The 17,473-nt window shown below is 43.6% G+C and overlaps 4 non-coding genes across 4 annotated transcripts; 2 read left to right on the forward strand and 2 right to left on the reverse strand.

The window, feature by feature from the left end:
• Positions 1-749: 749 nt before the first annotated feature.
• trnan-guu (transfer RNA asparagine (anticodon GUU)) lies at positions 750-823 on the reverse strand. Its single transcript has one exon. It is a non-coding gene; the product is annotated as a tRNA-Asn (tRNA).
• A 6,121-nt stretch (positions 824-6,944) lies between these two features.
• On the forward strand, positions 6,945-7,026 carry trnas-uga (transfer RNA serine (anticodon UGA)). Its single transcript has one exon. It is a non-coding gene; the product is annotated as a tRNA-Ser (tRNA).
• A 4,220-nt stretch (positions 7,027-11,246) lies between these two features.
• trnai-aau (transfer RNA isoleucine (anticodon AAU)) lies at positions 11,247-11,320 on the reverse strand. Its single transcript has one exon. It is a non-coding gene; the product is annotated as a tRNA-Ile (tRNA).
• A 4,439-nt stretch (positions 11,321-15,759) lies between these two features.
• Positions 15,760-15,848, forward strand: trnap-agg (transfer RNA proline (anticodon AGG)). The gene is given in 2 exon segments: positions 15,760-15,795; positions 15,813-15,848. It is a non-coding gene; the product is annotated as a tRNA-Pro (tRNA).
• Positions 15,849-17,473: the final 1,625 nt, after the last annotated feature.

The following is a 17,473-nucleotide window of genomic DNA, read 5'->3' on the forward strand; positions in this document are numbered from 1 at the left end:
TAGAAAAAAAAGCAACAAGCAGTAGTTTCTGAGTATCAGCGGCCACTTTCCCCACGTATCCCTTGAAGCACCGGAAATAAAAATGTGTCCGTACATTAGTGAAGAATCATAAAGCCAATTTCTTCTCTGTTGGGTTTTGTTTAGGTCTCCTGACGCTGATAAAGATGATTGGGGACAATTGATGAGTTAATGGTTGTAAAGGCGCAGATACTCCGGTGTGAGGGTGCAGATACTCCGGTGTCAGGGTGCAGATACTCCGGTGTGAGGGTGCAGATACACCGGTGCAAGGGTGCAAATACTTGGATTTAAGGGTGCAGATCCTCGGATTTAAGGGTGCAGATACTCAGATGTAAGGATTTGTTGCCGCGACTGAAATGCGGCTTAGAACTGTTGTTATTATCCGAGGCAGCGCTGCAGGATCCTTTCATGATCTCTCACAAATCAATTGAAACCCATCGGAATGTGAATAAAATTTTGCGTTTCCAAAATAAAAGGGAGTGACATTCATTGTGGACACAGTCTGGTGTCGCTCACTGCAGAAATATCCATGTCAGAGTGAAGCGGCTCTCCTGCAACCTTCGGACCTTGTCTGTCAAGAAGAATTCAGATTTCGGCGAAGCCAATCACAGGTGAAATGGTGGAAGATCGGCCGTGCTCAGCTGGCCATCGAAAGCGGGCATTTGTTTTGCAGCCAAAACAAATATCAGAAACCAGGAAATGCGAGACCATGAAGATAAAAGACACCCGACCGTCTCTGTGTGGGCTCGAACCACCAACCTTTCGGTTAACAGCCGAACGCGCTAACCGATTGCGCCACAGAGACAGCACACGTTTATTACTGAACCACTGATTGAACGAGCTAAAAATTCAGGTTGCAGCGATTAATATAACCTCTCTCGACTATCAGTTTACTTTTCCAAAATAAAGTGTGTGAAGCTTGCACGAGTGAAAATCTGTGCTCTATTATTCCTGAACATTAAACTCACCTTGCCATTAAACACCTGTATGTTGGAAGACTCCGTCCCCTCGTGGTCGAGAGGATTGATTTCTCGAGCTGTGATTCGCCATTCTCCATTCCAGTAATATTCAGGTTTGCTGAAAATGAGATGAGATGAAATGAGCAGGTCCGACGAGCAGGTCTGTGACATGACTCGGTGTCTACAAAGTTGTCTCTTGCACTTACAGTGAAGCGGACGGCAGTTTTCACTCTTAAACCAGTAACCATGATGTTAAGAAAAAGTGTGGCCGAGAAATACTCGATTTCAGCGCGGTGACACGGGGTCAGAGTAAAGTTCAGTTCATGCGATTGCCGAGTGGCGAGAAGGTGGATTTGGAACTCCTGTGCGGCTGCGCTGCGAGTTGTCCAGATCTGCTTGGAGCGATATTCACTTCAATTCATCACTGACAGGGACAATTTGATTCTAAGTTTCTTTTTCTCTGGTGCTTGGTGAGATTTCAAAAGTTGTAAACGACCCATACCGACCCCAAACACGTCACTTCCACTCTGACAGATGGAACGCGGTCACACTCTTCACTTCAGTGAGATGAAAGCCGGGAGCGATTTCACGGTCGAATGCAATGGCGAACAAAACTCATTCCAAGAAAGTGCAGGTCATTGAGGTGCCTTTAAATTCCTGATTGTTTGCACTGAACTTCTTCCGAAAGCGTTTGAGATTCACGTGGAGCGATTTGGGGTCTTTTTTTCCCTCTTTGCAAAAGTTTCAAACGCAGGTCAAAATAAAAAGTCGAGGGCGGAATGAGACGCCTTCCTGAAATTTGAGAGCCAGGGAAGCAGACTTTAGAGCAAGGTTCTGTTTATTGAGAAAAAGCAGATAAAATATTCATTCCGAAACGATCCAGAATCTGATCAGCTCGAAAAGTAACGGTTACCCCGTGATTTGAACACGCAGCCTTCTGGTGACGCAATAATTCATGAAGATTGAAGCAGGAAGTTGAAAAGTGGGAATTGATCGATTCAGTGAGTGGGCAAAACTGCGGCAAATATAGTTCAATGTGGGGGAGAGCGAGGTCATCCAATTTAAATCTAAGAAAGGTAAATCAGAATGTTTTCTATTTGGTGAGAAACTGGGAACTGTGGAGCAGCAGAGAGATTTCGGGGTCCAAGTACAGAAAGCGCGACCAACTAGCGTAGAGGTACAGAAATTAATTAAAATGTCTAATGGACCGTCAGTACGGCCGGTTAACTCAATTGTTTCGAGTGGGTTGTAACGCCTTAATCACGGATTCGATTCTTATAATTTACTTCATTTATTGCGGCTTTTTGTAACTTTTAAAATCGAAGATTTACAAAACATATATAAAGACAGATTCGAGGTGACAGTTTTTTGAATAACATCCATTCTCACTTTGCCCCTGGACCGGAGAAACGCGTCTTTCTATTTATTCGGGTTTTTTTGGCAACTGACCCTGTGGTGCAATGACTAGTGTGTTGGACTTCTACTTGTTTTGTTTGATAAGCCATTCAAAGGTTGTGGATTCGAGTTGCAACGGCGTTGGATTTCAGTTCGGGATCTGGGAAGTGAAATTTTGCAGCAAAACCATAACTACTGTCCGTCAAGGATGTGAAACTGCCCCCGACACTTCATCTTACACAAATGGCTCCAGTCACATCCGAATTCATGATTCTTAAACCACTCTGAGCTGGATTGGCGAAACTCTCTCAAGAAGGAGACTCATCATCTGTTCAGACCGAAAGTCAATCTGCTGGATTTCCGGCTCTGTCAGACTGCATGTTCCTTCAGACAGGTTTCTAACTGGACACATGCATCCTGCTGCCGTGTGAGCATTGATGCTTCAGGGGTAGAATTCTTGTTTGTAGTAATTCAATTCCTGTAAAACTAGCTCCTGAAGTGTAGGATGGAAAGTATCCTGGCTGAGCGGCCTCTGGTGCTGGTTTAAAGCTCCAGTTAAATCCCACGATTTGAAGATGGATCAAAATCATAGTTTGTGTCTACAAAACCGCAGCCTCCCTCCTGTAAACAGGTAATACTAAACATCTCATCTGCTCTTGCAACCGCGTAGTCCGGAGGAACCACTTGGCAATTCAGATAATTAAATGAATTTTGGAACACACCAATTGTACCTTCAACTCCGGTCGAAATGTTCACAAGGAAAAGGATTGTTTGATCTAGGTGAGACTCGAATTAAAACCCCGGCATTTCCCGAGCCTGTATCTCATATAAGGACCGATTGCGCCGTTAGAGCCTGGTCACTCTGATCACCTGTCCCACTGTGCTGGAAAGAACCTTAAGTTGAGATATCCTTACCTGTGGAAACGTGACCTGTCCCCGAGATGAAAATAATATCTGCACTTCCACGTTCAGTTTCTTTCACATCCTCTGCTCCATCGCACTGTAATCGGGTTTTCTGTGAATAGGTCAAAATGGATATTTGCAGAAATTCTGATAATGGTAAAATTCGAATCGAGAAACTCCCCAGACATTGAAACCAGCGATTTAAACCATTAGCTCAGACTTCCACAAAACAGGGCCAGTATTTAAAGGTCTGTTTAATGATCAAACAAATTAATTCAAGCTGATTGACCGCATTTGCCTCGTGCTGGGGTTGTTCGCCTTGGAGCAGAGAAGGTTCAGAGGAGATTTGAAAGAAGTGTTCAAAGTCATGAAGGGTTTCGATAAAGTAAATAAAGAGAAGCTGTTTTAATTGGCGGAATGGTCGGGAACCAGAGGACACAGATTTGAGGTGATTGCAAAAGAACCAAAGGCGATATGAGGAAAAACTGAATTACGCAGCGAATAGTTCTGATCTGGAATGCGCTGCTTGAAAGGGTGGTGGAAGCAGATTCAATCGTGACTTAAAAAAGGAATTTGAAGGGGAAAAGTACAGAGCACCGGGAAAGGGCCGGGGAATGGGACTAATTGGATTGCTCTCACAAAAGCCGCCACAGGCTCGATGAGCCGAATTGCCTCCTTCTGTGCTGTAACCATTCTATGATTCGATGGCCAGAAGCGGTCTGAATGAATGGGCGATCGGTTGAGGGAAGCAGGGACATTTCCGACTGGTTGTCCGGTTGTGTGACTGACGGCTCCTTGTTCTCGGATTATGGTTTTCATTTTGGGCGTTTCACTGTTTGATTTGTGAGAGGTCCCCAGTTCAAATCCCAGAACCCTCCTGTTTCACTATTTCCAATGAAGATTCACTTATTTCTTTCTCACGTCTTTTCAGCGTTGCAGAAAGCAGCATTGATTTAATTCTCGAGCATATTTGAGGTCCAGAGGCCGCAATGCATCCGGTTTGTCGACGCAACACACACGGAGAGAGTAAAATGTCTCACGGCGGTTTGCAGATTGAAACTGAAAGTGAATTTATCCCAATTCAGGCGATCTCAGAGGTGCAGAATAAAAATGCTCCTTAATTTGTCGGGAATACGAACCCTGTTCCCTCGCGTGGTAAGTGCAAATTCTACCAGTGAAACAGCAACGTTTGCATGGTATCGGGCTCTCCGGGTCCAGTTGGAAACCTGTTTAAAACAACATATAATTTCACAAATCTCCTCTGAGTACCTTGCGCATTCTGATTTACAGCCGTGCATTACTAGCACTCGCTGCTTGTGATGGCCGAGTGGTTCAGGCGTCAGATCTAAAACTCGACGGGGTCTTTCGGTGAAACATTGGAATGCTGCTCGCGGCGCTATTGTTTCAAGTTTTGTTCAATGCTCAAATAAATATGAACTGGAGATAACGGGCCGCATTTCCTTCTCTCAGAGAGATCCTCCACCGCGGCAGAGCCTTTTAATTGGGAGCCCAATGGTCTCTTGCAAAATTTGAAGGTGCGTGAAGGAAACTTCACAATAATCCACAACTGGAATATTGTGTCCAATTCTGGGCACCGCACTTTAGGAAGAATGTGAAGGCCACAGAGAGGATACAGAAAAGATTTACTGGAATGGTTTCAGGGATGAGGGACTTCAGTTACGTGGATAGACTGCAGAAGCTGGGGTTGTTCTCCTTAGGGCAGGAAGGTTGAGAGGAGATTTGATAGAAGTGTTCAAAATCGTGATGGGTTTAGATAAAGTAAATAAAGAGAAACTGCTCCCGTTGGAGGAAGGGTCGAGAACCAGAGGATACAGATTTACGGTGGTTGACAAAAGAACCAAAGGCGACATGAGGAAAAACGTTTTAAATCAGCGAGTAGTTATAATCTGGAATGCATCTCCTGAAAGGGTGGTGGAAGCAGATTTAATCGTGACTTTCTAAAAGGAATTGGATAAGTATTTGAAGGAAAATTATTTGCGGGTCTTTAGGGAAAGAACGGGGGAATGGGACTAACTGGATTGCTCTTAAAGAGAGCCGGGGCAGGCTTAATGGGCCGAATGGCCTCCTTCTGTGCAGCAACGATTCTATGAGTGCATGATTCCATCTCTCTCAAGCTTCATTTCAAATTCTGCTAACTTGATATTCAGGCTTTTTTTTCCATACTTTTATCTCTCTGTCTCTCCCTGTCTCTGTCCCTCTCTGTTTTCCCCTGATGGACTTCTCAGGCTTCCTTGAACGGCCAAAGCTCATCGAACCTGCGACACCAGCAGAGAACGGTAAAGATCGAAAGACTGAGACGGGAGGAAAAGTAAAGGACCAACCCAGATGATGAATTCGTAGCCAATGTCCACATATTGATGTCTCTTCGTCCTCATAGTGAAATCATCAGTACTTTTAGTCCAGTATAAAAACAAAGTCTTGTATTTACAAAGCGCTTTTCACGACATCAAGATGTCCCAAAGCGCTTTACAGCCAATTAAGTATTTTTGAAGTGTGGTCACTGTTATACTTGTGGGAGAGTGGATAATCTGCGGATGCCGAGACAGACAACAATGTAGCTTTAGAGCAATTAATTCTGCAAAGTCTCACTTGATATTACAACTCGCACATTCGAAACGAATGTGGTCAAGAGATGCTAATATTGTTGCTATGAAATAGTTAATGTGCGTCTTCACATTGCCGTACATCGGAATAGAAAAAGTGATAGGATGTAGAGAATGGTGGCCGATCGGCTGTGGGTGGCACAGAATTCTGCATTGGTTGCACCCCTCTGTTATCAGTGGCTCTTTGGTCTTCGGGTATGATATCTCGCTTTGGGGATTTGCTGATTGTTATGTGAGAGATCCCGGACGAGCCCTGCGGTGTTACCATTTATAGTTCAAAATCACTAATTGGCTTCTCACGTCTTGTCAGCGGTGTAGTCGGCAGGATTGTCTTCATTCCAGTGCATGGAGGACAGAATGCAGAGGTTCTGTCGACGACAACACACATGGAGAAAGGAAAATGTCACAAGATGGTGTTCAAATTGAAGCTTAATGTAAACGTATCCGAATTCACATGACCTCATGAATAGAGAATGAAAAATGCTCCTCTATTGGGTGGTGATCGAACCCGGGCCTCCCGCGCAGAAAGCAAGAATTTTATCACTGAAATAACAAAGTCCGCACAGCAGCCGGCGGTCTACGCTCAGTTCGAAACCTGTCTAAAAGAACATACAGTCTCAGAGTTCTCCTGTCATAACCTTCTTCATTCTCTTCTGCTGCCGTGTCGGATTTGTCACTTGCAGCTGCGATGATCCAATGATTACGAAGTAGGACTTGCAATGTGATTTTCCAACCCAGCTTCGACGCAACACACGTGGAGAATGGAAAATGTCTCAAATGGTGCGCAGATTGAAGCTGAGGGCGAATGTCGCACAATTCACGCGATCGTATGAATGGAGAATGAAAATAATCGTAAACGAACCGGAAATCGAACCCCGGTTTCTCACGTGATAAATGAGAATTCCATCACCGAGACAGCAAAGTCAGCACATTAACAAGCTGTAAGTTTCCAGTTGGAAACCTGTCTGAGAGAACAAAGTGTCACAGATCTCGTGTGATAACCCTACGCATTCTGATTTATAGCTGTGCATCATCGATGTTTGCAGCTGCGATGGCCGAGTGGTTAAGGCGTTGGACTTGAAATCCAATGGGGTTTCCCTGCACAGGTTCGAATCCTGTTCGCAGCGCTACTTTTTAAAGTTTGTTCAGTGTTCAAATTAATGTGAACTTGAACGAACGGACCTTGTTCGCTCCCTCAGAGAGGTGCTCCATCGCCAACGACGCTTTTAACTCGGAGCCCAATGATCTCTTGCAAAATTGCAAGACACGTGAAGGAATCTCTCCCAAGCTCCATTCGAAGTTCTGCTCGTTCGCAGAACTTGACATTTACACAATTTATTTCTATGTTTAAATCTCTCCCTTTCTCTGTCTCTTGACTTTGCCTGTTTTCTCCTGATGGACATCTCAGGCATCGTGAACAGCGAAGAATGATGGAACCTGCAACACCAGCAGAGAAGGGTAAAGATGGAAAGACTGAGACGGTAGGAAAAGAAAAGGTGCAACCCAGCTGATGAATTCGAAATTAATGCCCACACATTTATGTTTCTTCCCCTCACAATGAAAAAATCAGCAATTTGAGTACAGTACACTTATGGTAGAGTGTATAATATGCGGATGTTGAGACCGACAATCGAACCTTTGCCGTGGTGATGAAAGCGCCGAATCCTAAACACTAAACCCCAAGGAAACGCTGAAAATTCTTTGCTGCGAACAAGCAGAGCAACGCGGCCTTTCCGACTTGGCCCTTTTTAATTCAGGTCATTTTCCTGCCAGACAAACTGCTCGCACAAAATGCCATTTTCTGTTCGAAATAATATCGCGACAGAGGTGATGTTCAGGCAATGACATCACCAAGTGCAAGTAGGCATGTACATGAAATGGAAAGTCAGGTAAAATACGACCACAAGCTGCTGATGGACATGTTTCCATTTCCAACATTCACGCACTGAATACAGCTCCTTGGAAAACTGCAAGGCCACGCAGGTCCATCGTGAATCGTTTGAAGCAACTGACAGTTTAAAGTGGCATCTCCTCCTGCTTCTGTGGGGAGTGAGAGAGAGGCACTGTCGGTATTTGCGTGCAGTTTGATTTTGCACAGAACTGCACAGAGAAACAGCAAATATATCGGGGCTGTGAGATGTTCTATATTATTGATATTTAGCCACAGGAATATCCGCAATCTGAAGCTGAAAAGGAGAGATAAGAGGCCTGAGAATAAACACAGAGCTGAATGAATCATGAAAGAGCGAAAGAAAAAAAAATGTCATCAGTTCCACTTTGTCTCGTGCGCAATCTTGGGAGCTCCCCAATGGCCTGGTGGTGAGAATTCGGTACTCTCACCGCCGCGAGGTTCGATTCCCAGTCAGGGAATTAACTTTAAAAAGAGTTATGAACTTATTAAATTAATTACATGAAGCTAATTAAATCATGTTCGCAGTTGAGTCCCTGATTTAATCACCATGAATCAATCGATAACTTAATATTTCAGACTGAAGGCGATGTTGACGTGGTTACCGAGAGACAGTCAAAACTTTAATAAGATTTTTATGCTTTGAATGTGATGATTTTTTTTTCATTTTGTAGACTGCATCTTAAGAGTGGGATTAAAAACGCATTGGAGTCGTTGTTAAATTTAACATTAACTGGCAATTGTCGCTGTTTATCACAGGAACGCCCGAACTGGTTCTCCGATCAAGATGAAAGTAACGCAACGAGGAACATCTGATACAACACGAAAGGCATCGGGCTATGACAAAAATCCCCACCGTTTTGCTTTTCCAAAATAAAGGGTGTGAAATTTATTCTCTGAACATAGGAACAGTCTGGTCTCACTCACTACAGAAATCTCCATGTCACAGCGAACCAGCTCTCCTGCTGCGAATGCGGCCTCCCTTCGGGCCTTTCGGGGGCTTGTCTGTCAAGGAGAATTGTAATTACCGTGAAGCCAATGTTCCATTCCTTTATATGATTCATGTGCCTGATTCCCGACCGCAGGGTAAATGGTAGAATATCAGCCCTGCTCAGCTGGCAATGATTCCGGTACATTTTCTTGATTCCAAAACATGCGTTGAAACCCTGGAACTTTGAGGCGATGAATCCTGAGGAAAAATAAAATAAGGGCTCGAACAATCAAACTTTCACGCTAACGGATAACACCGCCGAGAACAGGTGAAGAGATCACCTGCTAAACCAATAATTCACTGGGCTAAACTTTGAGATTGCAGCGACCAATATAAAAACTGTCTACAGTCAGTGAAAAGTGAATGATTAAAGCTTGTTGGAGTTAAATTCCAACCAGCCAGTCTTCACTCTTAAACCAGCAACTATGAAGAAAAACATGCCGGAGAAATACTCGATTTCAGTGCGGCGACACTGGGCCATGGTAAAGTTCATTCAATATAATTGCCGAGTGGCTGGAGGGTGGATTTGGAACTCCTGACCGATTGCACCACGCATTTTCCAGATCTGCTTGGATCACCAATCCCTTCAGTTCATTACTTAGAGGGACAATTCGATTCTTGGTTTATTTTTCCTGACGATTGATGAAATTTTACAAATTGGAAGCGATCAATATCAAAGCTAAACACGCCACCGACATGCTCACAGATACAAAGCGGCCACACTCTGCTTCAGTGAGATGAAAGTCAAGAGCGATTTCACGGTCGAATGCAATGGCGAACACAATTCATTCAACGAAAGTTCAGGTCGTTGAGGTGCCTTTAAAGTCCTGATTGTTTCTATTGAACTTCTTCCCAAAGCATTTGAGATTCACGTGGGACGATTTGGGGACGTTATTTTCTTTTGTGCAAAAGTTTCAACTGCAGTTCAAGATCAAAATTCCTGGGACGACAGTTGTTCACAATTTATCGGTGCTGGGACCACTGCTGTTCACAATTTATCGGTGCTGGGACCACGGTTGTTCACAATTTATCGATGCTGGCACATCTGTTGTTCACAATATATCAGTGATGGGACCACTGTTATTAACACTTTATCAGTGGTGGGACCACTGTTGTTCACAATTTATCGGTGCTGGGACCACGATTGTTCAAAATTTATATTCATGATTTGGACACGGGAATCGGAAGTACAATTTCAAAATTTAGGGACGACAGCTAATTGCGAGCTGTCGTTAATACAAAGAAAAATGCGAATAATAAAGGAAGACATTAGTAAATTTGCAGAATGGGCGTGTAAATGGCAAATTAATTACAATATTTGTTATATACTCCCTTGCCTTTTTGCCCCCCCCCCCCCCCACTAAATGCATTACCTCACATTTCTTCAGATTGAATTGCATTTGCCACTTCTCTTTCCACCTGTCTGCTCTATGGATATCTTCCTGCAGTCGACAGCTTTCCTCCTCACTCTCAGCCACAGGAACAATTTTTGTATCATCTGCAAATTTCTTCATCATGCCCCCTACATTTAAGTCTAAATCAATGATCTGTACCATGAAAAGCAGGGACCTAGTACGAATCCGCATGGAACCCCACTCGAAACAGCCTTCCAGTCACAAAAGCACCCGTCGACCACAACCGCTTGCTTCCTGCTGCTCAGCCAATTTTGGATTCAACTTGCCAATGTCCCTTGGATCAAATGGGCTTTTACATTTTTGACAAATCTGCCCTGTAGGACTTTGTCAAAAGCCTCGTTAAAATCCATGTTGACTCCATCAATCGCGATACCCTCATCGATCCTCCTTGATACCTCCTCAAATAATTCAATTCAAACGACCATCCCTTAACAAATCCACGCTGACTGTCCTTGATTAATCCGTGCCTTTCTAAATGACGATTCATACTTCAGCTCGAGTTTAGGCCGACTGGCCTGTATTTACTCGATCTATCCCTGTCTCCCTTTTTCAACAATGGTACAACGTTAGCAATCCTCAAATCCTCCTGCACGACACCTTTTGCCTGGGTGGATTGGAAAATGATGGTCAGAGCCTCCGCTATTTCCTTCCTTGCTTCTGTTAACATCCTGGGATATATTTCATCTGGGCCTGCAGATTCAGGTCGAGCGATTTGAGGACTTCTTTTTCCTCTTTGCAAACGTTTGTCCCGCAGGTCAAGATCACAAGTCTTGGTCCAAATTAGGATGTCTTCCGGCTTTGAACCTCAAATCGTGAATTATACCCCGATCCCAACGAGCCTAGAAACAAGAACGTGTCCTCAAATTAACGTGTTACAGACACATTCTCTGAGAGGTCTGTCTGTGGAATGAAAGGGCGTTTTTGAACAGTCATTCTGTTATCCGTTTCCTCCTGAAACCTCAACAAATACGAACACCACATTGTTATTTTGTCGCTTTATTCCAAAAATTAGGTAAAATAACGAGCTGCACAAGGCACTGTTGGGAGTTGAACCCAGGATCTCCTGTTTATTGGACAGATGCTTTAACCAACTAAGCCACAGCGCCAATTGATGAGATTATGCCCCAACTCCTTTCACAAATATCTATCAGCGACACTTCAATGTTGGGGGTTCAGGCCGTTTTGTCTCTGTCCATTTCGCTTGTCCGTTGACCTGTGCATCCCGACACTGACTGCATTTCTCGCTGAGTTTATCTTTGTGTATCCTTCAGTGCGTTGATACATGGATGATTATGTGTGATTGTATTTGTGACATTGAATAAATCAGAGCTTCAGACAATTCTCGCTCTGACATTGGAGAACTATTGAGCCGAACTTTACAGCGGAGTGTTGTTTATTGTGGTGCTGAAACTAAAAAAATCGTAAGAGGAGCAAAAAGGGAAAAGGAGACAAACTTATGAGGGGAAATGAGGACAACTCTCAAGGTTTTTACGAGCATATTAAGAGAAAGAAGGGCGGCTGAGAGTAATGTGGGCTGCTTGAAGACAGATGGAGGTGATATTGTAATTGAAAATCAGGAAATGGCAGAGTTGCTAAATTTTTACTTTGCATCGGTCGTCACAGAAATGGATGAGGCTAACATACCAGAGACACGAGGAAAACTGTTAATAAATCAAGGGGATTCAGTACAAGTAAAATGATGGCAATGGAGAAAATGAGGAGGCGAACGATAGACAAATCTCCAGGACCTGATGGTTTCCACCCCAGGGGATAAAAAGGAACAGGTGAGGAAATTGTACATGCTTTAGTCATGATCGATCAAAACTCTCTTGATTTAGGAATTGTTATTTAACGAAGCGCATCCTGATTGGAGGCTTGTGTTTGAGAAAGATCTCGAAGTGATAATTGAGAACAATTTTACAACACCAAGTTATAGTCCAACAAATTTATTTTAAATTTGGAATTTAAAATAAATTTGTTGGACGATAACTTGGTGTTGTAAAATTGTTTACAATTGTCAACCCCAGTCCATCACCGGCATCTCCACATCATAATAATTGAGAGACCGAAAATAAAGCTGTTTGGCAGGAGCGCTGATGCTGTCGGTTGTTCGCTGCTCTCGTGTTCCACAAATGTTAAGCGTGCGTTACTTATTTATAGCAGTATGGGCTCCAGAAATGACCAGGTTGTGAGTTCGAGCGTCTTCTAAAACAATCAAACCTTTTACTCCGAACATTTTGATCGGAGTTCAAGGTAGAAATGGTATCTTCCATAACGCAACTTGTTAACAACCAGTCGTTTTTACAATACGCTCTTGTGGGACAAACGTATGGAGGTCAACAATCGACTTCTTAGTTTTCCCATGTGGGAATTTGGGTTCCTCTGGCCTACCGTCTTTCAATAGCAAGTGCTAGTTTACTTGTTCATAGGGGGAGAGGGGGCTTTTAGCGGCAGCTCATATGGCAAAGGGGCCGGTACAAGATCTTTAAATCTAAAGAACCAAACACACAATTCTTCTTTTCTTTAAACCGATATTCATCGGTTGGAAGTTTCGTGTTGGGAAAATTTGGAAGAGAAATATGCTGCCTGGTTTCACTGTGTCACGGGTGAAATTATTCAGCTTACAGATGTTAATCCACTGAAAGGTCGAGAGGCCTTTTTCAACTCCCGTGTGGGACAAGTTCAGCTTTTGAGCCGCTGGATAAAGTGCTATTTTAATTGCTGCTAAGGAATGACACGACATTTGGCACAAACAAGAAGAATTGTAAACTCACGAGTTCACTGTTCATGTTTCTTACCTCTTGTTCAACAGAAACAAGGATTCTCCTCAACACGTTGCTGAGAATTTTATCAAACGGACCTCCCCCTCGTTCGACGACTGCAGCGATAATTCAGAGATCTCCCATGAATATGTACGATGGGAGCTTATGTAGTATCGAGCCTGGGTAGCTCAGTCGGTAGAATATCAGACTTTTAAAGTGGGCAGTGAGCTGAAGGTCCAGCGTTTAACTCCCTGTCCAGGCTCCAAATTTCGGAACAGCTGGCAAGCTGTGACTTTGTAGGGGGACCTGAGATGTGTTGTCAAAGTTTCGATAGTATCTTGTTTCCCAGGGATGGGCAGTAATGCGCCGTCTGAGGCGGTTCCCGATCAGGAATTCAACTTTACTGTATTAGTTCACTGTATTAATTTCGCAAAACTTATTCAACTCTGTAAAAAAGACGAATACTTGTTCAAATCGCCATTGATCAACCAGTAACTTTCTGTTTCCGGCTGAAAGAAATGCTGACTTTCTTTATGCGTTAATTCACCAGGCCGAATTTAGGGAGTTCAGAGGAGAAGTGAAAAAGGAAATGAGAGGCAAAGAGAAATATGACTATAGACTGACGGCCAACATAAAAGGGAATCCAAAAGACTTCGACAGGCATGCAAACAGTAAACGGGTAGTCAGAGGAGGGGTGAGGCCGATTCGGCACGAAAAAGGAGGTCTACTCATGGAGGCAGAGGGGATGGCCTGGGTACCAAATGAGTACTTTGCATCTATCTTTACCAAGAAGCTGCTGCCAGAGTCTCAGCAAAGGAAGTTATCGTTGAGATACTGGATGGTCTAAAAATTGATAAGGAAGAGGTACTTGAACGGCATCTGTACTTAAAGTAGATAAGCCACCCGGTCCGGATGGGATGCATGCTCAGTTGCTGAGGGAAGTAAGGGTGGAAATTGCAGAGGTGCTGCCCATAATCTACCAACATCCTTAGATATGTGGGTGGTGCCAGAGGACTGGAAAATTGCAAAGGTTACACCCTTGTCCAAAAAAGGGTGTACGGCTGATCCCAGCAATTATAGGCCAGTCAGTTTAACCTCAGTGGTGGGGAAACGTTTAGAATCGATAACCCGGGACAGAATTAACAGCCACTTGGACGAGGGTGGATTGATTAGGGAAAGGCAGCACGGATTTGTTAAAGGCAAATCGTGGTTAACTGACCTGTTAGAGTTTTTTGATGAGGTAACAGAGAGGATAGATGAGGGCAATTTAGTTGATGTGGTGTATAAGGACTTTCAAAAGGTGTTTGCTAAAGTGCCGCATGGTAGGCTTCTCATCAAGATTGCGGCCCATGGAATAAACGGGGCAGAAACAACATAAATGCAGAATTGACGAACAGAAGGAAACAGATTACTGGTGAACTGTTGTTTTTCGAACTGGCGAGAGGTGTACAGTGGCGTTCCCCAGGGATCAGTGCTGGAACCACTGCTTTTCTTGATATATATTAATGACTTGGACTCGAGTGCACAGAGCACAATTTCAAAATTTGCAGATGAAACAAACCTTGGAAGGGTAGTAAACAATGATAAGGATAGTGATGAACTTCAAAGGATATAGACAGGCTGGTGGCATGGGCGGAGACCGGGCAGATGAAATTTAACGCAAAAAAAAATGCGAAATGATACATTTCGGTCGGAAAAACGAGGAGAGGCAAAATAAACTCCAGGGCACAAATGTAAAAGCGGTAGAGGAACAAAGAGGTGTTTATGTGTACAAATCGTTGAATGTGGCAGGACAGGTTGAGAAAGCGGTTAAAAAGCATACGGGATCCTGGGCTTCAGAAATAGATGTATAGAGTGCAAAAGTACAAAAGTATAGAAGTCAGGATGAAACTTTATAACACACTGGTTCGAGCACGACTGAAATTTTGTGTGGGGTTCTGGACACCGCACTTCAGGAAAGATGTGAAGGCCTTCGAGGGGGTGCAGAAAAAAAATACTGTCAGAATTCCAGGGATAAGGGACTTTACTCACGTGGATCGACCGGAGAATCTGAGGTTGTTCTCCTTGGAACAGAGACGGTTTTGTAGAGATTTGATAGAGGTATTCAAAATCATGAAGGATCTCGGCATGGAAGATGGAGAGAAACTGTTCCCATTGGCGGAAGGGTCAAGAACCAGAGGACATCGATTTAAAGTGATTGGCAAAATAACCCAAGGTGACATGAGGAAAAACTTTTTTACACAGCGAGAGGTTCGGATCTCAATGCACTGCCCGAGGGTGTGATGGAGGCAGATTCAATCATGGCCTTCAAAGGGGAGCTGGATAAGTACTTGAAAGGAAAAAAAAATGCAGGGCTTCGGGGAAAGGCAGGGGAGTGGTTCTAGCTGGATTGCTCTTGCAGAGATCTCGCACGGACTCGATGACGCGAATGGCCTCTTTCCGTGCTGTAAGCTTTCTATGATTCAATTCTATGTGTCGGTTGCAATGCAAAGGGAACAGAGCGTGCCATAAATCGACACGACTCTGAGTATCCTCACAAGCAATGTACTTTAAGAGCAACTAATTCTGAAACGTCTTACTTGATAACTCAAGTCGTGCACTTGAAAGCAATTTGGTAAAGGGAGACTAATATTGGTGAATGGAAATAGTTGGTGCACAACTTGATATTGCTGTCCACCCGAATCGAAAACGAGATTGGATGGACAGAAGTGGTCTGAAAGGATGGGCGATCGGCTGTGAGACGCAACCAACTTTTACACTGGCTGCACAACTAAAGTAACAGCGGCTCGTTGGTCTAGGGGTCTGATTCTCGCTTAGGGAGTTTTATTGAGTGATATGCGAGAGGTCCCGGGTTCAAATCCCGGACGAGCCCGCATGTGTTTCTCCTTTCAGTGAAAAGTCACCAATTGGCTTCTCACATCTTTTCAGTTTTGCTGTTGGTGGAACTGAATTATATCCAGAGGATGTTTGAGCTCCAGTGGACTGAATGCCGAAGTTTCGTCGACCCAATACACATGAAGCAAATAAAATGTCTCAAGGTGATGAGGAGATTGAAACTGAATTTGGATTTTTCCCAATTCAGGCGGATATTAGATGACGGGATAGAAAGCCACATATCCAAGTTTGCCGATGACACCAAGATGGGCAGCATTGTAAGCAGTGCAGATGAAAGCATAAAATTACAGAGAGGCATTAATATAATAAATGAATGTGCAAAATTGTGGCAAATCGATATGAATTTCGTCAAGTGTGAGGTCATCCACTTTGGACCTAAAAGGATAAATCAGAGTACTTTCTAAATGGTTAAAAGCTCGAAACAGTGGAGGTCCAAAAAGAATTAGGGGTCCATGAACATACATCATTAAAATGTCATGGACAGGTCCAAAAAATAATCAAAAAGGTTAATGGAATGTTGGTCTTTATATCCAGAGGACTAGATTCAAGGCGATAGGCATTATGATACAGTTATACAAAGCTCTGGTTGGACCACACCTGGAGTATTGCCTTCAGTTCTGGGCAACGCACCTTAGGAAGGATATATTGGCTATGAAGGGAGTGCAGCGTCGATTTACTAGAATGTTGCCTGGACTCCACAGTTTAAATTACGCGGAGAGATTACATAAACTCGGGTTTGCCTCGAATTCAGTAGATTAAGTGCTGATTTGATCGAACATTTCAAAATATTAAGGGGAACTGATGGGGTAAATCGAAAAAAAAAAGATTTCCGCCCGTTAGCGTGTCTCGGACTCTAATTAGGGTCAGGACTTTCAGGAGTGAAGTTGGGAAACACCTCTGCAAGCAAAGGGAGGGAGAAGTTTGGAATTCTCTTCCGCAAACTGCAGTTGATGCGAGCTCAATTGTTAATTTTAAAACTGAAATTGATAGATGTTTGTTAACCAAAGGCATTAAGGGACATGGGGCAAAGGCGATAATATGCAGTTAGGTTACATATCAACCAGGATCTCACTGAATTGCGTATAAGGCTCGAGGGGCGAAATAGTATACTTTTGCTCCTCATTGTTGCAGAATGATCCTGCATTGTATTGGGAATCGAACCAAGGTCTCCAGCGTAACAAGTAAGAATTCGACCCCAAGCACCATCAATGCGCGCGTTTGTAACAGCAGCATGTGTCCATTTGGAATCCGATCTGAATGAACATGCCGTTTACAGCTGCGGTGGCCGAGTGTTTAAAGCGTTGGACTCAAAATTCAATTGAGGTTTTCCTGCCCAGGTTTGAATTCTGCTCGCAGAGCGACTGTTTAAAGATCCTTTCAGTGCTGAAATAGATTAATTGGAGTTAATTGACCGCATTTCTCTCTCTCCCAGAATGAGAGATTCTCCAGCGTGGCGGGTGCTTTTAATTAGTGTCAGATCTTCTCTTGCAAGATTTCAAGACCAGAGAAGGAATCTCTCCGAGTCTGTAACTTAAATTCTGGTAGTTTGCAAAACCTGACATTTATACTCTTTATTTTCTTTGCATGCATCTCTCTTTCTCT

The sequence above is a fragment of the Heptranchias perlo genome, chromosome 20 (assembly GCF_035084215.1).
Source record: "Heptranchias perlo isolate sHepPer1 chromosome 20, sHepPer1.hap1, whole genome shotgun sequence".
In the NCBI taxonomy this organism is placed as follows: Eukaryota; Metazoa; Chordata; class Chondrichthyes; order Hexanchiformes; family Hexanchidae; genus Heptranchias; species Heptranchias perlo.